This window comes from Oryx dammah, unplaced genomic scaffold, assembly GCF_014754425.2.
Source record: "Oryx dammah isolate SB20612 unplaced genomic scaffold, SCBI_Odam_1.1 HiC_scaffold_11, whole genome shotgun sequence".
Lineage (NCBI taxonomy): Eukaryota > Metazoa > Chordata > Mammalia > Artiodactyla > Bovidae > Oryx > Oryx dammah.
This window is the reverse complement of record NW_024070195.1, coordinates 8,661,674-8,688,082: the sequence shown is the minus strand read 5'-3', so window position 1 is coordinate 8,688,082 and position 26,409 is coordinate 8,661,674. Positions and strand designations below refer to the sequence as shown.

The following is a 26,409-nucleotide window of genomic DNA, read 5'->3' as shown; positions in this document are numbered from 1 at the left end:
GGGTAGACCTAAAGCAATGGGTACAGGAGCTCCCAGGGCCCACACTGGCAACCCAGTTCAGTGAAGTTGCTCAGTCGTTTCTGACTCTTTGTGACCCCATGGACTGCAGCAGGCCAGGCCTCCCTGTCTTTCACCAAATCCTGGAGTTTACCCAAACTCATGTCCATTGAGTCGGTGATGCCATCCAACCATCTCATCCTCTGTCGTCCCCTTCTCCTCCTGCCTTCAATCTTGCCCAGCATCAGGGTCTTTTCCAGTGAGTCAGTTCTTCGCATAAGGTGGCCACAGTATTGAAGTTTCCACTTCAGCATCAGTCCTTCCAATGAATATTTAGGACTGATTTCCTTCAGGATGGACTTGCAGTCCAAGGGACTCTCAAGAGTCTTCTCCAAAACCACAGTTCAAAAGCAACAATTCTTCAACACTCAGCTTTCTTTATAGTCCAACTCTCACATCCATACACGACTCCTGGAAAAATCATAGCTTTGACTAGAGGGACCTTTGTTGGCAAAGTAATGTCTCTGCTTTTTAATATGCTGTCTAGGTTGGTCATCTTTTCTTCCAAGGAGCAAGCATTTTTTAATTGTATGGCTACAGTCACCATCTGCAGTGATTTAGGAGCCCCCAAAGAAATAAAGTCTATTACTGTTTCCCCATCTATTTGCCATGAAGTGATGGGACCATGCCATGATCTTAGTTTCTGAACGTTGACTTTTAAGCCAACTTCTTCACTCTCCTCTTTCACTTTCATCAAGAGGCTCTTCAGTTCTTCTTCAGTTTCTGCCATAAGGGTGGTGTCATCTGCATATCTGAGGTTATTGATATTTCTCCTGGCAATCTTGATTCCAGCTTGTGCTTCATCCAGTAGTGTTTCTCATGATGTACTCTGCATATAAGCTAAATAAGCAGGGTGACAATATACAGCCTTGACATACTCCTTGGCACCCCAGTAACATGCCTTAATATTGGTTTTTCTTCCTGACTTTGCCTCATTCCTGAGCTCACCTCCCAAATGGAATATCTGCACCCAAACCCCTGCCTCAGGCTGTGCTCTCGGGTTATCCCAAACTAAGAAACGGGTGGAAGGGGAGAGGAGGAAAAGCTTCAAGGATATTCCTTTGTGGTGACGGAATCAAGTGCCATAAGGATGGATACATGGGCATGTGCGATGGGATGGGGGAACTTTCTCAGTTCCACCTTTAACCAGCCTCGTGGCCTTACAGAAGTCACTGTAGGTTACGTCAAGTATTAGGACAACAAGATCTTCCATCAAACAGATCTCCGGCAGCAAGAACAACTCCGGATAAACCTGTCCCGTGTCATGAGAACATTTAACTACAAGGACTGACCAAGGAGCAAGCTTACATTAGAATCCCACACTGGCCCTAAGCCAGGAGGCAAGCAAGCCTCCTTAGAAGTTCTGGCCATGGGGTTAGACACATCAGTTTGAATTTCACCTTTATCTTTTAGTCATTGGGTAATCTCACAAAAGTTTTTAAACCTCTTTAAGCTTCAGTTTTCTCATATGTAAAACAGGAATAGCATCTTCCTCACAGGACTAGCTGCAGAAGTTCCACGAGAATATATACAGGATTTACTTAGCACGTGTCTGGGATATAGTAAGTGCTTAACATACGGTCACAGTTATTATGGTGATGATGGTTTAGATTCATAACTTTTGGAGGAACTGAATTATAGCAAGGTTTCTCAACCTCAGCACGATTGACATTTTGAGGAATATCACTGCTTGTCAAGGTCTTGTGTTGTAGGATGTTTAGCAAGATTTCTGGCCTCTATCCATCAGATGCTAGATGCACCAACACCTACCGCCACCACCCTCTTGAATTGTGACAGCTAACAGTGTCTCCAGACATTGCCAAGTGTCCTGTGGGGGCAAAAATGCCTCAGTTGAGAACTAGAGCTAGAGAAATTAGATTCTAATTCTAAATTTGTTGATTGGACTTCCCTGATGGTCCACTGGTTGGGAATCTGTCTACCAATGCAGGAGACAGGGGATCAAACCCTGGTCTAGGGAGATTCCACGTGCGGAAGCCCGCGCACCACAAGTACTGAGCCTGCTTGTCGCAACTACTGAAGGCCATGTGAACTAGAGCTCATGCTCTGCAATGAGAGCAGCCACCGCAGGAGAAGCCTGTGCACTGCAGCTAGAGAGTATCCGCCACTCACCGCAACTAGAGAAAGTCCAACGCAGCAATAAAGACCCAGCACAGCCAAAAATTAATTTAAAAAATAAACCTGTTGACTACTGATTCTGCAATTTATCATGTAACAAAATGTCTTCTTGCTGTGTGTGGCTGTATATATATATGTATATGTTTGTTTCTTAACACTTTAGTATTCAGCTTTCCAAATACTGTACAGATGTCAATTTCTATTGAAATATAGCTGACACTAAACATTGTATAAGTAACAACATATAGATTTGATTATTTAGATTGCAATATGACTGCCCTTGTAGCCTCAGCTAACAACACTATCGAGTCACATCATTTCATTTGTTCTTGAGGTTGCTGTTGTTTAGTCATTAAGTCATGTCTGACTCTGCGACCCCATGGACTGCAGCCCGCCAGGCTCCTCTGTCCATGGGATTCTCCAGGCAAGAATACTGGAGTGGCTGCCATGCCTCCCTCCAGGGGATCTTCCCAACCCAGGGATCAAACCCGGTCTCTTATGTCTCCCGCATTGGCAGGCGGGAACTACTAAGTGCCACCTGGGAACAACTAAGATCTAGTCTCTTCCATGTGTGTGAAGTTGCATCAGTTGTGTCCAACTCTTTGCAACCCCATGGACCATACTCCTAGCAAGCTTAATGTTCATAATACATTTTAATACTTACAGTATCTTGATTCTCTCATCCTCTAATAAAATATCATTTCCCAGGGGTAAGGGATTTAAGCGGATGCTCTAGATCAAGTCAGAAAGGAGTACCTGGGTCCGGAAAGACAGAGCAATTACTCTTGTGCACATATCAATACCAGGAGCTTTAGGGATGAACACAGACCAGATGCTTTCCTCACTCCAGACACCGCTCTGAGATGTCTCAAGGGAACAAGAGATTTTGGAAAGAACTGTAGTCTTTCCTGTTCTTCAGCTAATCCAGAAGAGTAGCTAAAACAGGTCCTGGAAGAGGGAAGAGAAACTGAAGCCATCAGGAAGACTCTGCTGATGGAACTTTGGGGCTTTCCTGGTGGCTTAGATGATAAAGAATCTGCCTGCAATGCAGGAGACCCAGGTTTGATCCCTGGGTCCCAAAGACCTCCTGGAGAAGGGAATAACAACCCACTCTGGTATTCTTGCCTGGAGAATCTCATGGACAGAGGAGCCTGGCAGGCTACTCATGGGGTCACAAAGAGTCAGACATGACTGACTGACTAACAGTTTCACTTTAATGGAACTAGAGGGCACGAAAGCCAAGCCTGGTGGTACCAGCAACCTCTGCTTGTACTCAGCTACCTTCAGGATCAGACATTTGTGTTGTGTGTGGCTGTTAATGAAATGTTTTTGTACATCTTTCTATTTCCATTTTGGATTTTCTTAATATTTTTGTTTTTCTAAAATTGGTGGCTCAAATGGTAAAGCGTCTGTCTACAATGCAGGAGACCTGGGTTCAATCCCTGGGTCGGGAAGATCCCCTGGAGAAGGAAATGGCAATCCACTCCAGTACTATTGCCTGGAAAAATCCCATGGACAGAGGAGCCAGGTAGGCTACAGTCCATGGGGTCGCAAAGAGTTGGACACGACTGAGCAACTTCACAAACTGCTTTTTATCTAGCTGAAACCTGGTTACTTACAGCTTCTCTTGGCTCAAAACTTTTATAATTTCTAGAAACTTCATGTCTGTATGTGTGCTTACCTAAACTATCGTATAATCTACAAACAATGACAGTTTGCAGCCTTCTTATCCTCATAATTTTAATATAATATTCTGATTACAGTGACTGAGGCCACTGGCACAATGATGAGATAGAAGCCTGAACAGTGGGCATCCTTGCATTTTTCCTGATTTTAAATGCTTTTTAACATTTCAGCAAAGGAGAAGCACATAATTGAATAGGCAGAGAGTGGCTGTTTTCATTTTAAGAACTTCTCCACTATTTGATGCTTTAAAACATGTAGAGAATTTAACTTGATGGGATTTAAATTAACAAATGGCCAATAGGTATTATGCAAATTCAAGCATAGCAATAATAAAATAATGAATGTCCAGATGAATGACTTTTCAATAATAAGATATCAATTTTTACTTAAATTGAAGATTTTTTAAAAAACATTTTAATATCCAGCACTAGCAATGTCATGGGGATATACACAATCTCATATAGAGGTGCTGGGTTTAAGCTAAAATAACCTTTCTGGATGGCAATTTCATAATCTGTGCAAAGAACCATGCAAATATCTACTTCTTTTGACATAATTTCATTTTATCCTATGGAAATAATAAAAAAATGTGCATTAATATTAAGTACTACAATTGGGGCCATTGTTTTTATGTAAATTATGGGGGATTCTAATGTAAATGATGGTATATCCACTATAAAAACTGTTCTCCAGTCATTCAAAAGAGAATTTCTGAAAAGCATGGAAAATATTTCAAAATATAAAGGGAGAGAGAGAGAAAAAAAGGATACAAAACTCTGCAGAAAGGGCGGAATTTCAGCTTTTAGACAAGACAGAGAAATCCAACTTGACCTCTGATAGTAAAAAACCGGAAATCTGCTCGGAATTTATAAAATAAATGTTTCAGATAGTTAAAACACGTTAGACTGGGGTCTATGAGAAAAGGAAAAAAAATCCCAATGAGATGAGTCCTGTGATCTCCCCAGCTTCCTGTCTGGAAGCATTTTACATATGTGGTACTGGGATGTGGTATCAAGTATTGCTTAGCGGTCCTGTTGAGTTGAAGAGACAGAAATTGAGGCAGCTGGAATATGGAATTAGAGTACCAGAGATGAAAGCGCTACAGAGTAGAGGTGCAGAAATTCTCTTGAGTTTTTAGCTGATATTCAAAGCTCTGTGCAAACTACAATTTCTGGGGAAAGAAAAATTACTGGAAAACCAGTTTCATTTAAATTCTGATCATTAAGAATAGGGAAAATTCATTGAACACTGGCCGCATTCTGTATATACTCCAGAATGCTGTAGTAGAAGGGCTAAACTAGCCCTGGAGGGGAAAGAAACACCCTAGAATCATCCAAAACAAACTGTGAAAACAAGCTATGGAAAAACTGTGCAAATGACTACGAGCTAGAGCAAAATTCAATACTCTGTAATGGCGTAAAACAAAATCCAGAGTCTACAATGTGATAACATGATGCTCAGTATTCAATCAAAAATTACTGGGCAAATGAAAAAGTGGGAAAATGTAAAGTAAGCCCAGGAGAAAAATCAAGCAACAGACACAGACCTAGAAATAATGGAGATAATGGGATTTACGGACAATTACCCAGGTGATGTTACTTGTAAAGAAGCCACCTGTCAATGTAGGAAACATAAAAGACACAGGTTCGATTCCTGGATTGGGAAGATCCCCCGGAGGAGGGCAGGGCAACCCCCTCCAGTATTCCTGCCTCGAGAATCCCATGGATAGAGGAGCCTGGCGGGCTGCAGTCCTTGGGGTCATAAGGAGTTGGACAGGACTGAGCGACTAAGCACACGTGCACAAACTTAAAACAACTGTTTTATTTACACCAAGAATTGAAAAGGAAGTATGAATATAAAAGAAACTGAGAAAAGGAAACTTAAGATGGAAAAAAGAACCCATAAAAACTTATAAGTTAAAAATACTGTATCTGAATGAAAAGTTTCACTGAGTGGCTATAACAGAAGATTAAACAAATGCAGAAGAAAATATCAATTAACTTGAAGACACAGAAATAGAAATTATCCAAACTGAAAAAAAAGAAAAGAGATTAAAAAAAAACTTGAACAGAGCTTAGAAGTCCTATGGAGTGATTTGAAATGTCCTAGTATACATAGGAATTCCAAAAGACAAAAATAAAGGAGAAGGCAGAGATAATTTTTATAAAAATAAGGTTAAATTCTTCCAAAGTTGATTTTTAAAACTATAAAATATTTAAAAACTCAACAGCCCAAGCAGGGTAAAATAAGGTAACACCAATATACATCACAATCAAATTATTGAAAATTAATGATCAAGATAAAGTCTTTTAAAAGTAGCCAACTAAGGAGATAGATCACATATAGGCAAACAAAAATAATAATCTCTTAACTTCTCACCAGAAACAATGCAATCTACAATTAGACAATGGATTAATACCTTTAAATTTAAAAAAGAAAAAAAATTAGTTCAACACCTATAATTCTATACCCAGAGAAAATGTCCTACAAAACTGAAGGTAAAATAAATTTTCAGATAAGTAAAAGTTGTATGAGTTCACTGCACGCAGGCCTCCACTATAAAACATATTAAAGGAAATTCTTCAGGATGAAGGAAATTAATATCAGATAAAAATTTAGATTTACACAAAAGAACACAGTAGCAAAATAGAAAAGATTTCTTGTTCTCAGTTTTAAACTATTTAAAAGGTAAATACCTATGAAAAAGTAATAAAACTATATTGTGGGGTTGATAATATATGTAAGAATAAAATGTACTTCAACAATAGCATGAGGGTTGAGGAGAAAAATGACAATTTACTGTTTTAAGGTTCTTACATTACACATAAAGTGGCATAAAGGTAGTTTGTAAATATACTAAATCCTAGAGCATTCAAAAATAATAAAACAAGGGAATATAGCTTAGTCAGCAAAATTAATGTTAGAAACAAACTCAATCCAAAAAAAGGCATAAAAATGGGACAGAGAACAACAGATGGGAAATAGGCAGCAAGAATGGTAGATTAAATCCAACCATAATGACAATTCCACTAAAATAACATGCTAATTAAGAGGCAGAGACCCACTATATGCCATCAACTACAAACAAAACACCCTTTAAATATAAAGACAAAGGTTGGCCAAAAGTAAAAGAATGAAAGAAAGATATATTATTCAGGCACACACAGGAGGAAGCTGGACCAGCTACGCTGCATCAGGCCAAATAACATCCATGACAAGGAGGAGTGTCAGATATAAAGAATGCCCTTACATTACAATACGAGTCAACTTCTGAAGACGACATATTTAGCAATCCTAAACAGCAGAGTTCCAAACTACATTCATCAAAAGTTGACACTATGATAGACAAATTCATATTTTTTTTGAAAATTTCAAAACTCCCGTGGCCTTATTTGCTAGAATAGAAGATTTACAAAACAAGCAAAATATGAACAACACTATCAACCAGCTTGACCTGTCATTTATAAGATGTTTTACCCCAGACTGCAAAATGCACATTCTTTTTCAAGGGTATGTGAAACATTCTCCAAGGTGTTCTATATATGGGACTATAAAGCAAGTCTCAGTAAATGTAAATCAGCTGAACTCCGACAGAATGTGTTCTGTGATCACAATGAAACTAAATTTTCAGTCAAAACTAAAAATATTTTAAAGTAGTTTTTATACAAAATTAATACCAATATAACTGATAGGCCAAAGAAAAAAATTATAAGGAAAACCAGGAAACATTAGAAACTAGGTAATGATGAAAACATAGCCTATCAATCTTGTGGGATGCAGCTGACATGGTGCTTAAAGGGAAAAGAATAAAACTTAAAAAACTTAAATTATAGAAAAAAATCAATGACATAAACTTCACATTTTAAAGGAACTGGGGGAGCAAAACTGAACTGAAAAAGTAGAGGAAAGGAAATAATAAAGACTGGAAATCAGTGAGAAAAAAAATGAACAACAGACAAAAATCAAAACTAAAATCTGATTCTTTGAATAGACTGGTAAAATGGATAAGTCTCTAGTAAAACTGATTAAGAATAAAAGAGAATTTTATAAGTTATCAATATCAGGGATGAAAGAAAAATTAAGGGACATTAGTACAGATACTATAGACATTAAAATACCCAAAGAATATTGTGAACAATTTTAGACCAATAAATTAAACAACTTACATGAAACAGATAAACTGCTTGAAAGACCAGTCATAACATATAAGAAGAAATGAAAAAATGCAAACAGCCCTATATCTATTAAAGACTAAATCTGAAACTGAAATCTTTCCTACAAAGAAAACTCTGGTCCAAATAGCTTTACTGCTGAATTCTCTAAGACATTTAAAAAGGAAATTAATAGCAATTTTTAAAAATTATAAAATGGAGAAGGAAACCTTTCTCAACTCATTTTACAAGATCAGCTCGACCCTGATAATAAAACCAAACAAAGACTTTTCAGGAAAATTACAGACTAACATCTCTCAGGAACATAAATATGAAGATCCTTAATAAGTACAGGAGTATCTAAAAAGTACAATACAGCATGACCAAGTGATATTTATCCTAGGAAATGTGAGGCTGCTCTAACATTCAAAAGCCTTTAAAGTGCAATCTATCATATTAACAGAACAAAGAAGAAAAATCAAATAATTATCTCAAAAGATGAAAAAAAAAGTAACAAACAACATCCATTTATGATTTTTTTAAAAAGCTCACACAAAATTATGGATAGAAGGAAACTTCCCTAATAAAGGGCACTTAGGAATAACTTACAGCTAACATCACAGTTAATAAAGACTAAACATATCTCCTCTAAGATCAGAAACAGACAAGGATGTCCACTGTCACTATTTCTATTTAACACTGTACCGTATTATAAAATGTGCTTCAAAATATCCTAGGTAGCCAGTACCACAAAGGACAAAAAAACTAAAAGGAGTACAGACTGGAAAGGAAGAAATAAACCTTATTTGCAGGTAATATGATGGTATATTTAGAATATCCTAAGGACAAGGTCAACATGTAGAAATTATTTGCATTTCTATCTACTAAAAATAAATGGTTGGGAAATGAAGTTTCAAAAACATGATTTGCAACAGTATCAACATTAAGTACTTGGGGTAATTTAACAAACTATTAAAAAACTATAAATTAAGCTCCAATACTGTTTAAAATGCAGAGAAAAATGATAAAAATGTATACAAGAATATTTAGTGGTATTGTCATTGTGTGAGCAGGGCCCTGTGGGGCTTTTGGGCATGGAAGCCTTTCTGTGTCCCCTGTTTCTTGTTTGCAGGGAATAGATTTCAGCCTCCACGACATTCCTGGAGTTCCAAAGAGCACGTTCAAACAGCTGTTATCAGGGAAGAGAGGATGCAGAGACAAGGGAGGAGCGATGACAGCAAGGAGATCCAACCAGTCCATCCTAAAGGAAATCAACCCTGACTATTCGTTGGAAGAACTGATGCTGAAGCTGAAGCTCCAGTACTTTGGCCACCTGATGTGAAGAGCTGACTCATTGGAAAAGACCCTGATGCTGGGAAAGATTGAAGGCAGGAGGAGACGGGGACAACAGAGCATGAGATAGTTGGGTGGCATCATCGACTCAATGGACACGAGTTTGAGATAGTGAAGGACAGGGCAGCCTGGTGTGCTGCAGTCCACGGGGCTGCCCGAGTGAATGAACAACGTGGGTGCCTGTGTGCCCAGTTGCTCAGTCATGTCTGACACTTTGCAGTCCTATGGACTGTAGCCCGCCAAGCTCCTCTGCTCGTGGGATTTCCCAGGCAAGAATGCTGGAGTGGGTTGCCACTTCCTCCTCCAGGGGATCTTCCTGATCCAGGGATCAAACACACGTCCACCTGCACTGGCAGGTGGGTTCTTCACCACTGCACCACCTGGGAGCCCTAATCCTCATAGAACCGTAGTCATAAGTGCTCTCGTGGGTTCTGGGAATCCTTCAGGAAAATTACTGAACTACAGAGGGGAACCCCTGAATTTGCAGGCACTCGGTCAAAAGTACAGGCGGCGAGTCCCACTTGCTGCTGACCTCTGAAGTCAGGCCAACGGGGTGGATTCTGCCCTTAATTTGTGGGGTCAGAGGTAACTTTGGGGGGTTAATTCAGACCTGAATTGGAGTACACTCAGTTGGTATCAGAATAGTTCAAACAGAATGGAAGAATCAAACAATGTCTGTGGAACTGGGGTGTGTGTGTGTATCTCCATTCAACAATTGTTTACTAGAAGGGATGCAACATCCTGAATTCCTCCAAGTTTACCCACTGGGCTATGTTCATAACCCTCGTGGATACACGCGACTGTGGTGGGAGCAAACAGGCTAGACTAAGAGGAACAGATTACTTTACGAACGGTTCAAGTGCTCGCCAAAATCGTATTTTAGTAACAACTTTAAGCTTCTCATACAATAAAAACCTATTAATTTGAAATTTGTAAAATATGGGCAAGATTCTATTGTGGTTTATCTTTGCTTAGCCAACACTTTTTTACTTTTTTATAATTAAAAAAAGGTAAGATAATTCTTAGGGAGAATATTTAAGAAAAAAATTATTTTTTGAAGCTGAAGTAATCTACTACATATAAATAACACTTATAAATTAGCCTTTCCTGTAATAAAAAGATCCCCTATACAACAATTAGAATGAAAAATTTGTATCAATTTAGAGCTTTCTAAAACTAGTGAAATAAAACCCAATCTATCTTTAATATATTTTAAAATTAAAATTCAATCTTTATTTTTAGCCAAACCTTAGTTGGTTTTTAAAAAATTAATCTGAATCAGTAAAGTTTATTGAATAAAACTAAGTTATCATATCATTAACATTTTGGAAAGGCCCCTGGAATACTTTTGTTCAAGCAAAACAGAAGTTCAAGTGTTTCCTACTCAATGATCATACCCACCATCGAAAGAAAACACACATACAATCTTCCTGTGTATATGTCACTAAATACACACAAAAAATCTGCTTTAAGATACATTTTTATGAAAAAGACAAATGAAATGCTATAGATTACAGGAGACTAAAAGAGAAATATCAACTCAATTCAACTTGATGGCCTAGACAGAATCCAGAAAAGAAAATCAAACTAATGGAGAAGTAGTTGAATGTCAATAAACTGTAGCTTGATTAATACCATGACACCAATGTTAATATCCTCTCCCTGATTATGTACCATGGTTATATAGCAAGTGAGTGAAAGTGCTATTCTCTCAGTTGTGTCTGACTCTCTGTGACCCTGGGGATTGTAGCCTGCCACGCTCCTCTGTCCATGGAGTGGGTAAGCCATTCCCTTCTCTGGGGATCTTCCTGACCCAGAGATTGAACCTGGGTCTCCCACATTGCGGGCAGATTCTTTATAGTCTGAGCCACTAGGGAAGCCCCATGGTTATATAAGATGCCAACATTAAGTAAAGCAAGGAAGGATAAGATATAAGGAACCACTGTGTGCGCTATTTTTGCAACTTTTCTAGAAGCCTAAAATTAGTTCAAAATTAAAAGTTCAAAGCAAAGAAGCATTTCTACCCCATATTAATATTTTTTACAGCTTAAAAAAGTTCAGTTGGTCTGGAATGAGAAAAATCCATTTTAGGAAGCTACTATAGGTCTTGGCGGTGTCAGGAAAATAACAGTAGTCATATAAATTGTATCACTTGCTATTTATACCATGATTTATTACAAAAGTCATATAATCACCCTTCCAACTTAGTGAAAAGTATTTGTAAGTTCTCGCAACAATTAACCAGCCACTGCTAGGGTTGTGCTTGCATCCCTCCAGTTTTTCCTTGGCAAAGAACTCAGACACTACCTCTGTCTAAAGCTGGTACAGATCTCAGGTTCACAGTGGTCACATCTAAATTATAATATGCAGCCAATTAGGTCTACTGTTAACACTAATACGTTTGCCAGAAAAGTAATAAAATTAACAGCATGGCACTTTTTCCCAACAGGGCAAAATAATTTACATAGAATGTTTCCAAGCCATATGTGTGATAAACCTTAATAGGCAGAGCTAAGTAGAAATTTATATTTTTTTTGTTTTGATGGTATCATAAAATGAATTCCAGCCACATTTGAGCCTGGGCAGACTGAGCCACTCCATGAAGACATAACATAGCACAGTGTGGACCGGCCTGCTCTGCAGAGAGAAGTTAAGGTCACGAGCTCATTTAGCGAGTACCCTTCTTGGATAGAGGTTGACTGGCCAAAAATTAGGCAGTGGGTGTCCATCCATCTGTCACTTTAGAGATTGCTTTAAAAGGCACGGTTTGCACATGATAACAAGTATGGTCAATTGATAAAATAAAAGCATTTAATGTTTAAATGATGAGAATAGCTTTCCTCTGAACAAAAGTTGCACTATAAAGTACACATACATTTTCTCCTAATAAAGTTGAATATTAACTTCAAAAAAAAAAAATAAATAAATAAATAAATAAAAGGCACGCTTTGCTTATGAGTCATGTATAATGAAACATCAATTACATTCTCTGGGTAGTATACACTGCTATGACATCAGGATGTGGTGTGAATTTTTCAAAATAGGTTTTTGCTGCTAAATGCAAATATACATAAGGAAACTTTATTTTTCCGCCTCCAACCCAATTCTGTACAAACTCAAGGTTGCACTCAGTCTATCCAGACATCTACAATGCACGTGGCAACAGCTTTGGTTGCTCTGCAATGTTCTCAAGCCAAAAAAAAGAAAAAGAAAATACACATACTTCATGTAAATACGGCGAATGAACAGGCTATGCTGTTAAATACTAAAATTCTCCCTGCTTTTCCGTTCTAATTACAAAACCTACTGCAGAGATTACAATTTTTATTCATTCCATTTTTGATCCTTTGAGAATAAGAAAATATTCCAAATTGCTGAACCATGGTTTTTCACACTGCAGATGACCCTCACCACCAAACCCAGAAACTCCCATACTCCAAGCCAAGGAGAGCAGTTTTAATGAATCACTGTAACAATTCAGTCAATGTTGAATTCTGATGATTAGTTTGAGGCTTAATTGTACTTGCTTTTTCCTCCAGCCCAATCAATAGCTCCTTGCATGGGGCTTGTTAGAGGCTGCTTGTTAAAGACTTGGCAACTGTTTCACCCCCAGGGAAAACAAAGGAAAGTGCTAGTCTAATTACAGAGGTGCAGGTCTGGGTCAATGAGCAATACCAATGTTTTCCCAGCTAGCCCAAGTTTGACAAGAATCCTCTAGCTGGTATGGAAAGCCTTTGCAAAGGCTCTCTGGGGTATCGAGGGAGTGGACATCCACCTCTCTGAAACATGGTGGTAGTAACCCATGGGCAGCAGGGAACCCCCTCCCCAAGTAAACTGAACATTCTAAGCATCTGACTTTACCCAAGGAAGACCCTTCAAGGATAGGGTGGGCCTCCAGTGGGTTGAGAACTCTTCGTTGATTTTAAGCATCATCACTGAGCCTTACCAAGGAGTTTGTGATTGGCATTCTTATTGCAAAAGTTAAGCAACATGTTTTGTTTTGTTTTTTTTAAAATCTTTTCAGAGATATCTTGTGCTTTCCCACCTACTCAGATTCTGGCAACATACTTTCTGTATCTGGATATACAATGTAGTTTCCTAGAGATCACCAGGAAATAGCACTGTTACTCAATGAAGTGAAAGTGAACGTGTTTGTCCCTCAGTCATGTCCAGCTTTTTGAGATCCCATTGACTACAGGCCATGAGGCTCCTCTATCCATGGGGATTCTCCAGGCAAGAAAACTGAAGGGGTCTGCCATTTCCTTCTCCAGGGCATCTTCCTGACTCGGGGATCGAACCTGGGCCTCCTGCATGACAGGCAGATTCTTTACCACCTGAGCCATTGACAAACTCATTGCTACTCAATACATTGTTTTAAATTCCATGCCCACCATATTCTGAGCACACAACTCTGTGAGTTACATAACTGGAGGTTCTCCTAAGTTTTCTCAGCTCTTCCTCTTCCTCTTTTTAACACAAACGGATTGCAAAGGTAGCAAAAAGAATGGAGAGAGGATCATTATGTATCGGTTGCTCCTGCTGTTGGCTAAACTAAACCAGCTCTACTCAAAGTGTGATCAGACCACCAGCAGCAGCAGAATCTGGAAGCTTTTAAACATGACCATATACGGGCCCCAGGTAGTATTTACGGAGTCAGGACCTTCACTGGGTTGGGAGGTGATGAAGCCCAGGAACAAGCGTTTTTAACAAGATCTTCAAAAGATTCAGATGTACACTAAAGTTTGAGAGGAACTGGGTTAAACAAGCTAGAACCATTGCAACTGCAATCTGGGAAGCATCTCTTCACCTACCCTTTTCTTTATCCCAGTGACCTGAGCCTTAGTAAGTAACTGGGGAGGTGTAAACAGTGTTCAAGCATGTTATCTTCTGCAGAGGCCTTCCCTACAATACACAGCTGCACAGAATGTGCTTGACAATTGATGAGTTCAATCTACAGAGGGTTTCCTCCAGTTGATAATCACACAGTGTAGAAGAACAATTATGTTAAAATACCAACCAGCTAGCTAGTTCACTATGCAGGATTTAAGAAGCTGAGAAAAAGGAATATTAAGAGTGCCACTGTAAAGTAGAAGAGGAATCCATGAATAAATATACAGTGCATACATATGGGGCTAGGGTACAGGGACATAGAGTTTTGAAGGTGAGTATGTAGAACTGAAAAAAGAATTTTCTCTCCAGAACTTTACAGAATAGTGTGTCTCCATAGTTTTGTGATTTATCTACCATAAGCAGACAATGTCAGGTTTCAGGGTTGGGAATTAAACTACTGGCCAGGTCTTTTATTGAGGGTAGTAGTTCTTTTTTTTGCAAATCCTAGAACAACAATTTATTCCAAGATCCTGAGATTTCTAATGTGACTGTTCAGAGGTTAAACATGGTATCTTGGCTCAATTACTTGTATTAAAGGAGACAGGTGGAAAAAAGATTCAGAACAGGAACAGTCTGAAATTGTCACAACCTTGCTTAATCAAGGAAAATGAAATGTTGTGCTGGAGAGTGGCCTTGAGTGTAGAGGTATTGCCAGTGGCTTCAGTCTCCTCCATTAGTGAGTGAGTGTGTGTGTGTGTGTGTGTGTAGTGAGTGAGTGAGTGTGTGGGTGCGTGCACGCGTGTGTGTGTGCACACTAAGACGCTTCCGTCATGTCCAGCTTTTTGCAACCTTGTGAACTGTAGCCCTCCAGGCTCCTCTGTGCATGAGATTCTCCAGGCAAGAATACTGCAGTGGGCTGCCACTTCCTCCTCCAGCGGATCTTCCTGACCCAGGGATGGAACCTGCGTCCCTTATGTCTCCTCCTGGCAGGCAGATTCTTGACCACAAGCTCCATCTGGGAAACCCTGCATTAGCATAGCTTCCTTTTATTAATTTTATTTCGATTCCCTCATCATCAGGGTTTTATGGCACAATGTTCACTTGTTTAAATATAATTGGTTATTATACAGAGTAAAACTGACCCTGATCATGACATTAAATCAGCCACCCTTCCTAATTTACCATCTTCCATAAGACTGAGAAATTACAGGCGACATTCACTGGGGCAGGTGCTAATTTTCAAATGTCTGTTTTATTTCTTTTCCCAATTGAAAAAAAAAACGATCATGATAAAGTAAAAGCTGAAAAATGTGTTTACGCATGAATAGCTTTTGTTGAAAGCTATTGCCATTTTACTGGGTCAATATACCTGTGTTTGGATTTTAGCAGATAAGTTATCTTGCATGCCTATTTAGAAATCCTTAAACACTCTTCAGAGGCAGAAGGTAAAAGGGTTGGCATGTAATACATAAACAGATTATCTCTATCAGGAGTGACTTTTGATGAGAAGCAGGAACTCTCATGACTATACCTCAGACACAGCCTCATGAGAACAGGACTTGTTCCATCACCAGCAGCCCCAAAGGCTCCAGTGTGAACCCCTGGCGTCTAGGTCACTTCCGTAGGGATGTTTCTATTCATCACTCACTGATTCATTCAACAACTATCACTGGGCACCTATTACATGCCAGGAACATCTAGGACTGAAGAGACAGAGGGCCTATAGCTTGTAGTCTACTGGGGGTGACAACTGTTAGGTCATTAGCAGTGGAGACATGGCAGCGAGCTGAAAAAGTTCCCTTGAAACAGAAGGGTATGATGAAGAGTTGTAAAGGGGTGCCTGATGTAAGCTGGAGGATATCTGAGTGAGGCACATGAGACAAGACTAAAGGGATACCTAAGAGCTTGCTCGGATGAAGACCAGGACGACGTGTGCCAAGGTGATGGGAGAGAAACCAAGAGCACAGGGTAGGCTGTGTGGCTGCAGTGATCGCGTGAAGGGGTGCAGAAGGCTTGCAGGCATGGCAAGCTCGAGCAGGGCCTTCTGGCCACACCCAGGACTCGGGTCTCTGTAAGTGTATTAGAAGCTACCAAGATGTATTAAGGAGGGAATTTGACCATGTTTTTACTTTTTTATCATCGCTGTAGTTAGAGGGCAGAGTTGTTCAGTCACTAAGTCTTGTCCCATTCTTTGAGGACCCCATGAACTACAGCATGTCCGCCTCTTTTGTCTTTCACCATCTCCTGGAGTTTCTCAAACTCATGTCCACTGAGTCGGTGATGCCATCCAACCATCTCATCCTCTGTCAGCCCCTTTTCCTCCTCCTCAATCTTTCCCAGCATGAGTCTTTTCCAGTGAGCTGGGTCTTTGCCTCAGGTGACCCAAGTACTGAAGCTTCACCTTCAGGATCAGTCTCTTTAATGAATATTCAGGCTTGATTTCCTTCAGGGTTGACTGGTTTGGTCTCCGTGCCATCCGAGGGACTCTCAAGAGTCTTCTCCAACACCACAATTTGAAAGTATCAATTCTTCCACGCTCAGCCTTCCTTATGGTCCAACTCTCACATCTGTATGTGACTACTGAAAAAAAAATCATAGCTTTGACTATATGGACCTGACTATTAAGTGCCAAAGTGCACGCAGAAATAGACCATAGGAGGCTATTGTGAAATTCCAGACAGAGACCACAGTGGTTGGCATAGGAAGCAGCCACTGGAACTAGATAAAAGCGAATGTGACCTTCAAATAAATAGAAGCTGAAATCAACCGGATTTACAGATTGACAACGTGAGAGCATTGTACTTACTAATTCCCATCAACCTGGATACAATTTTCTTAGAAACAAATTCATCTGTAATAGGTACAATGCTTCCCATTCTCTATGGAAAACTTAAAAAGAAATCCAGTAGAACATTTGGAGATTTAGAAACAGCATTCCTTGGCTAGAATCCCAGCAGAGCTCAGGGGAACTCAAATTGACCCTATCTGCAACCTTGTGGATTGCAAGGAGTTAATACCTTTGTTCTGGAAAAATAGTATGTATGCCTCACTTGTCTAAATTTGCATTGATAGGAAACACAGTTTCCAAGTATGAATGCTAATGACAATGCAGAGACTGTCTTTTCTACTGCATAATATCACATTAGTTCTTCCCTATGCATCTAAAACTTATGCTATCCTGCCTTTATCTGCCATCCCTATTTTTTTCCTTTGGAGCACAAATGCAAGAAAGGGCCTTTTCACTATTCCAGAGGTCACGCATGACATCAGGGAGAAACCACATGCCTCTTGAAACTATTCACAGAAGAGATCCAACCTCCTTGTTGTGTTTCCTGGCACCTCTACGTCTGCAGCCCTTCCCTAAAAGTAACATAAAATCTACACTTAATAAACAAATCTGTTGCAACACTGACTTATACCCCAGATCACAATATTTTAGAAACAAGTAAAAATGACCAAGCTGTACAAGCTTCAATTCTCTCTGTTTCAACATGTCCTCATATCTTTGTACTTGTTCTTTTCCATGCAGTGATCATCTTTTTTTTTTTTTTTTACAATGTCCACAACCTCACAAGTCTAATTACTAACATTAATTTACACCCACAGTGTCATCATTTGATTTGCTTTCCCAAGAAACTTCCTAAACAGGATCTGCCTATGTTAAAGAGTAAAAATGATGATACATACGTAAGCAGTCTTCCCTCCTCAGGCTCTGCTTTCTAAGGGCTGTCTGACGATTTCTAATAACCTGTGTACTCGAAGGATCTGACACATTAATCTCCAGCCAGAAGAGGAGTTCTCTTTGGATAACAGCATTAATATCAGGGGAGTGGGAAAGACATGGCTATATTTATTTCTTTAACTTATCAATTGATCTCTGTCCAGAAAAGCATGTTGGTAGAAAGAGAGGGAAATAAAAGTGTGGGTCAGAAACACTCTCATTTTAACCTCTGGAGGTAGCCTAATCCACTGGCTGACTGTGAGGTGGCATAAAAAAAATCAAACATTCACATCATTTGTGAGGATGAGTTTTAAAACAGAGAGAGCACAAAGGAAAAGAATGCCACCTGCCTCTGTGATTATTTCAGACACTGGCTATTAGAAGGCACATGGTTCAAAGAAAGGACACACAGATCAGAAGAGTTGGCCCTGCTATATACCTTTTGAGTTTCAAAAACTGTAATTGTTCCTACCTACTCAATTTCTTGTACTTACGTGACTTAACGCACAGACAGGAAGGAAGATACACCAACAGATAAAACCTAATTCTTCTTGATAAGTCATCCAGTTACGTTTTAAGTCTTTGATCTAACAGAAAGCTTTAATATGATCCATTTGAACTGTTAACGTTTAGTATCAAGCATATTTCCAAGTTAAGTTCAAGGTCAGATCTTTTCCTCTACTCTTCACCTGCATCCTCCATCACAGAAATCTTTGGATGACCTTCCCCCTTGGGGGTAGGTTCATTTATTTATTTGTTAGTCTCTCTATTCCTGCATAGGAATGCCACAAAGTCAGGATATTCTGGAGACCCTCTACCTAGGATCTCCTGTTTATTCAATGACTAAAATAAACCAAAACTCAAAGAAGGTGGAGCCCATGCCTGTTTTAACTTACATCCTGTAGACTTAGCAGGGCATCATCCAAACTGAGCCAGAGTGTCGGGGGTGGTATGAGGATTACCACTGACACATAACTTAGACCACTCACGGTGAAATACGTTCAGTTCTTTGTTTGCTTATTTCAGGACTTCAACATATGAATTTGGAGGGACACAACAGTCAGTCCACACAGAGAAGAGAGAAGGGATGAAACAACGCTGCAGACCTCTGTGGTACATAATTATCATCAGATGTATATAACTTTATACTCTCATCTGTGTCAAAACTTCGCAGTTGATCTGTGTTCTCCAATACGCATATCAATTTGGTGCTTCATCTCTCTTCATCTCTCTTATCTTTAGCCTTTTTTTTTCTGGGCTCCTTACCTCATCCTGATCCCTTCTCTAAACCACAAAGCTACCTTACCATTTTAAAAATACAATCAAGGGGAACATGGGTATACCAGAGGTGGATTCATGTTGATGTATGGCAAAACCAATACAATATTGTAAAGTAATTAACCTCCAATTAAAATAAATAATTTTATATTTAAAAAATACAATCATGGGGAAAAGTATGATGCAGTTAATATGTTTTAATTTTAAAATTAAAAGCTTGCTCAGCTAACTTGAATCTCAAATAAAAACAGCAGAGCCTGCTGGAAGAATAGCTCTTCAAAATCAGATTCTGCCTTGCCCCCAAGCCTATTTACTGGGGCGTTTTAATTTCCATTCTGGTTTTCAGTCCACAGTTTGTCCTTGCCTCACAGAAGTGCTATTCATCAATGTAACATTAACAGAAGAACCTGACTGTTACAGCCTACAGTCAGGATACTGACTGTAACACAGTCAGTGTTATAGACTGGAACACATTTTAGCCACAACTGAATTAATTTGAGGCACAGAGACCCCTGTTTTCAGTCTGTTAGTTTAAGGTCTTATTTCCACTAAGTTGGACAAATCAGCATTGAGGGTATAAAGTGAAGTCGCTCAGTCGTGTCCAACCCTTTGTGGCCCCATGGACTGTAGCCTGCCAGGCTCCTCTGTCCATGGGATTTTCCAGGCAAGAATACTGGAGTGGGGTGCCATTTCCTTCTCCAGGGCATCTTCCCGACCCAGAGATCGAACCTGGGTCTCCTGCATTGCAGGCAGATGCTTTACCCTCTAAGCCAGAGTAAACTCTTCACCATTGAGGGTATAACTGCTAATAACTAAACTGACCTAAAACATGTACGTAACTGTGATTTCCCTGTCATAGTGCCTGGTGTGCTGAGCTGGCTGGAAGGGCGAAAACAGGGGTGTGTGTGTGTTGCTCAGTCAGGTCCGACTCTTTGTGACCCCATGGACTCTAGCCACCAGGCTTCTCTGTCCATGGGATTCTCCAGGCAAGAATGCTGAAGCGGGTTGCCAGTTCCTTCTCCAGGGGATCTTCCCAACCGAGGGATCTAACCTGGGTATCCCACACTGCAGGCAGATTCTTTACCATCTGAGCCACCGAGATAAGGTGAATGAATGATTGTAACAATTGGATATTAACCATTTCTAATAACTGGAAAGACAATTTGTTCACATAACTTTTAGCTTCACTGTATATTTATGGACTTGGATACATCTGGTATTCTTCTGGCTAAATATACCTAGATACTAAACATTTTCTTAAGCTGTTGCAAAAAATATATAAACATAAGTCCACATGGCTTGCTCAGAAAATACCTCCTCTTTGTAATTCATATGAATATACTATGAAGTGTAATAAAAGTGAGCTGCTTTTGATTTATCAATATATCTCACCCAGAGTTCCACAAAAATCTCACAACATTTTTCAGCACTGTACCACCAGTTTCTAAATAACAAAGAGGATGCATATTACTCAGTATCACCAAGCACTGTCAATCATAAAAAGGTAAATCAAGCTAGGACAGACCCTGAGGGGTTTCCTAAGTTATCACTCAGAGATACAAACAAGATCCTGGCTAAACCACCTTAGGCTAAAGGGTCTATTTTAAAGCTCAGCAGCTTTAAAATCAGAGAGTATTCCATAATTTCTTCTAGATTTCTATTTCTAAAGCCTTTTAAATATGGAAATGTTACTTCTCATGTGAGCCTTCAGGCTGTAGTTCACTATTTTCTCAATGAAGATGAAAACCGTTTGCCATATTCAGTGACGGAAGCATCCAGCATCTCCACCGTGGTTTGCCCAGTAGAGTGCATTTGTTTACTCAGTCATTCCTTTTCTCTCTCTCTCTACAACTTTATTTATTAAAGTACAGTTGGTTTACAATACTGTGTTAGTTTCAGGTAAACAGGTCCAGATTCTTTTCCACTACAGCCTATTAAAGATACTAGTTTCCCATGTGCTATACAGTAAACAGCACAGTTGTATTTATTTGTATTATTTATTACAGTAAATATTTATTTTATATTGTGGTGTGTATCTAATAATTCCACAATCCTAATTTATCCTTCTTCCTCCCCTTTCCCTTTTGGTAATCACAAGACATGGAAGTACTCTAAATGTCCATCAACAGATGGAGAAAGTAATATTCAACTGCACGTGTACACACACACACACAGGAACACTACTCAGCCATAAAAAAGAATGAAATATGCCATCTGTGCAACAAGGATGGACATAGAGATTATCACACTAAATGAAGTAAGTCAGGTAGAGAAAGACAAATATCTGTTATCACTAGTATGTGGAATCTAAAAAAGTAATACAAATCAACTTATTTACAAAATAGACACAGACTCAAAGACACAGAGTTTCCTTTTGTTTCTTGCTCTACCAGGGGCTTCCTAGATCTCAGTTCAGTTTTTCACACACCTCCCTACCCTCTCGAAAGTCTCATATAATTCGCCCCAACAGACTGGAAGCTAGATAAGAGCAGGGACTGTATCTGCCTTGTTTACCTCTATATTCCTAGTACTTAACACAGGACCTAGCATATACCAAATTATTCGATAAATATTTGTTGAAAGAACAATCAATATAAAATGAAAAGAGATTCAAGCTATCTTCCTCCTCCTCTTCTCACTTGGCTAAACATACACTCAGTAAACTACAGCTATAGCTTTCGAGAATGAGCAATGGCTGATCTGTGATGCCAAGTTGGACCCTGTATAGGATCCATGGGGATGTTACTCTGGAGGGCTCTCTGAAGTGATAAGATGGATTTTAAATGAAGTCAACAACGCAAAGCTATTTTCTTCCACTGTATTATGTGGTTTCTGGCATTTCAGCCCATCAGATAGTCCACTGGTACCCACTTCTGATTCTAAAAGACATATCCCATTCATCCCATGGGAATTTATTATTTCACAATTAGGAGAAACAAACGCTGTAGATGCTGCAGAGCATACGGGTGCATTTTCCTCTGCCCTTCCCACATGAGTCCCTTCCACTGTGGTTACAACATACAAATTTTATTCACTAGCAACACAGTTTTTTGCTAAAAGCAAGACTATTTGGAAAGCATTCGGAAACTATAGTGATAGGCACTGAACACAGAGCTAGAAGGAGGGGAATGAGAAATACACCATCTGGTCTCTGGAGAAAGACCTGGGTTTCTAATACATGTTTAATGCTGACCCATTATATGACTACCGGCAAGTCAGTTCATTTCTCTGGCCTTGGTTTCCTCAGTTAATGAAAAGTTTGGCTAAGAAGGTCTCTTCAAGTTCTTACATACAAGCTGTCTGGGCCAAGGGAGTATGTCCACCTGAAACCTGCATCACCATTTAAACCTCACTCTGGATACTGGGTACTTGGGAGCATTTATTTCCTTGTCCAGATGGCCAAGATCTTCTAGAAGATGGGTCTTGAACAGGTGTGCTGGTGGGTGTCCACACATATGCCTCAGAGGCTCCTTGCAGTTGGGGGGATGGGCCTTAGGCAGGAAGAGAAGGAGTCGAACTAAGGGCCAAGGGGGAGGGCGGCTGCATTTGCACTCTTATCCAATCCTGGTAAATTTCAGTGGAGGGCCTACTGGAGGTCACTTTATGACTTTATGACTGTTCAGTGCCCGCGAAGGGAAAACAGATAGAAGGGATAAAGCAGCACCTTCCCTACCTGCTTGTGGAGAATCTAAAATAAATCACTCTGTTTTCTGGTCCTCTGAAGTTCTGCATAATCCGCTTAAAAATATAATTGGCACCGTGTTTTCACAAGACTCTCTGTTAGGCTCAAGCGACGCAGAGGTGAATGGTGTCACGCTGTCCTGGCTCTGCGAGCACATGAAGAAGTATTTTATTATCTATTATGTTGTGTCCTCTGTCCTCCTGCAGACAAGGCAGTCATTTAAATGTCGAGTTGAGCTTAGAGGCCTTTTTCAGGATTACTATGGAGACAATATTATGATATCCAAAAGGCTCAGAGTCAAAGGTGGGCAAAGTTTGGGAGGAAAGACTGTTATACACAGAAAGTGGGGTCACAACAATGACTATTTGATCCATGTTTAGAAGGCTCCAGAGAACCGATGTAGAGAGGAACTTTTCTAGATCTAAAGAAGCAAACTTCTTAAATAAGTGCTAGATAAAAGTAAGCAACAGTGAAAGTGAAGTCGCTCAGTCGTGTCTGGCTCTTTGTGACCCTGTGGACAGCAGCCTACCAGGCTCCTCCATCCATAGGATTTTCCAGGCAAGAGTAGTGGAGTGGGGTGTCATTTCCTTCTCCAGGGATCTTCCCAACCCAGGGATCGAACCCCGGGTCTCCCACATTGTAGGCAGAGGCTTTACCATCTGAGCCTCCAGGGAAGTCATGAGTAACATAGTAATCACTTCATAAAGGTTTGGGAATAAAATCAAAGGAGTCAATATATCCACATACAGAGCACAGAACCTGGAAACAGGTTATCTGTAAAGTCAGAAGATTTAGGTCCTTTAGGGATGAACTCGAGAGTCAACTGTAGAAACCAGAATCACAGTTCCCAGTGGTTTTGAACCCTGCAAAGAATAGCCTTTTTAAAAATTATCATTGTATTTTCTTATTACTTTTAGCTGGTATGTATGACCTCTATTGATTACATAGTGATATTATATGACCTCTATTGAATACACACCTTATTAATCTTATATTCAGCAATCTTGCCAAATCTTCCAATCAGTTCTCTGTGCTCCAGAGTCTCTTGCACATAGATTCTCTGTAGAAATCATCTTCTCATTTCTCTAGGTAGGACCCCTAGGCTAGGTTAAATAGAAGCAGTGAGAGTGAATAGTCTTCTCTTAGCTATTATCATAAAAAATTCTCCCAGTGTTTCACCATTAGCATGGTGTGTCGTGTAGGTGCAGTTTACCAGGTTAAAAAAGTCAGCTTTTATTTGTAACATGGTACCTTTTTTCTTTCTTTAATATCATGAATAGATATTAAATTTCATCAAATGTTTTGCTTCTTTTGAGATAATTATAAGATTTTCTTTTTAATATGATCATATGACAAATTACATTAATACATGTTAACCAATGTATCTAATGTTAACCCATCCTGGGATAGATAAACCCTAGGACATGATTTTTTCCCTCAATTACTGGATTTAGTTTGGTAATATTTATACCTAACTTTAGTCTGGTAATATGTATTCCAAATAAAGTAAATTTATTTACTTTAGTTTGCAAGTAAAGGTGACCTACAAATTTTCCTTTCTTACAATGTGTTCTTAGCTCTGTTCGTGATTATACCATGAAATGACTGGGAGCTTTCTCTCCTCTCTGTGTTCTAGAATAATTTGCAGTTGTTTCTTGAGAGTTTGGTAGAATTTATGTAAATAATCATCTAGGTCTAAAGATCTTTTCTATATTTTAAAGAAAGGTAACTATAAACTACTATATGTAACCTTTTAATTGTAACAAATTCAATAAAGAATTTAAAAATGATCTACATAAAAAAATCTTTAAAGAGCAAATCATTCTGTATCCTCAGCAGTCAAAAGAAGTTTACTGTAATCTAACTTTCTTTTTTAATTTTTAATTTTGTATTGGGGTATAGCCAATTAACAAGCAATATTGTGATAGTTTCAGGTGAACAGCAAAAGGCCTCAGCCATACACATACATATATTCATTCTCCCCTAGACTATTGCATGAAATTTCTATCCAGAATATATAAAGCAACCTGAAAATTCAGTAATAGAAAAACAAACGGCACAAATGGTTAAAAGATTTGAACAAAGCTATAAAAATGGTAAGTAAATAAGAAGATGCTTAACATCATTAATCAGGGAAATGCAAATTTAAACCACAATGAGATGTCATTCATGCCTATTAGAATGGCTTAAGCAAGAGAAGGGCTTCCCTGGAGGTTCAGATGATAAAGAATTTGCCTGCAGTATAGGTGACTCTTGGGTGGGGGAACATCCCCTGGAGAAGGAAATGGCAACCCACTCCAGTCTTCTTGCCCACGAGAATTCCATGGACTGAGAAGCCTGGTGGGGCTACAATCCATGGGGTCACAAAGAGTCGGACACGACTGAGCGACTACCAAACCAAAGAATGGACAATACCAAGTGTCAGTGACAGTGCAAAGCAGCCAGAACTCATTACTTTGCGAATGGTTCAGGCAAAATGGCACAGCCCCTTTAGAAAACAGGGTGGCAGTATCGTATGGAATTAAACTCACCCTTAGCATACGGTCCAGCAGCCCCACATCCAGTGACTTACCCAGGTGACACGGAGACATGCTTATGTGTAATTGTCAAAAACTAGAAAAACAAAACCCCAAAGCCCTCCCATTGGTTCAGTAATGGAATACTGCTAATAAGAAAGAAGAAAAAAATCACTCCTACACAGCACAACAGAAATGAATCCGAATGCATTTTGAAAAAGCTACAAACTTCCCGATTCTATTTATGTAACATTCTGGAAAGGACAAAACCATGAGGACAGAAAACAAATCAACCATTGCTGGGCCTCGGGTGGGAGAGAGCCGTCTAAAAAAAGGGCAGGAGGAAAATTTTTAATAGCAATAAAGCTACTCTATGTCTTAATTGTGATGGAATTTATATTTCTATACATAATTAACTAAATTCATTGAACTGTACACGAAAAAGGGTGAAACTTACTGTATGTAAACTATATCTCAATAAAAAAGTTTTAGAAAAGGATGATTTTTAAACCACTGATTTAATATGGATACTGGTTATTTTGATAGTTTATTCAGATTTTCTATTTCTACTAGCTCCCATTTTGGTAATATATATTATCTTCTAGGAAGTCTCTTTAATTTAGGTTTAAAATTTTTGGTATGAAATAGTTCAGTTTTTTCTTCTGAATAAAAAGCTCTGTAGTTATGTTCTTTTTATTTCTGATATTTTAAAAAATTTCTGTCTTTATTTTTATATAATTACTTTTGTTAGATTTTTATCTATTTCAGAGGTCTTTTGTTTTTAGGTTTTACAGATCTTTTTACTGTTTCATTGTTTTCTGATTCATTAACTTTTCAACCTTTCTTCTTTTCTCAAGTTTGCAATTAAGGTTATATATTTCCCTTTACTGCTTTAGCAATGTTTCACATATATCTGTCATGCAATATATTTTCAGTCAATTCCAAATATCTTTGATTCCCTGGTGGCTCAGATGGTAAAGAATTTGCCTGCAATGCAGG

At 39.1% G+C, this 26,409-nt stretch overlaps 1 protein-coding gene across 11 annotated transcripts in view; it reads right to left on the bottom strand.

Moving 5' to 3' along the window:
• The window catches only part of PHACTR1 (phosphatase and actin regulator 1), a 515,267-nt gene that overhangs the window by 141,494 nt on the left and 347,364 nt on the right, over positions 1-26,409 (bottom strand). The gene's annotated exons all lie outside the window — the stretch shown is intronic.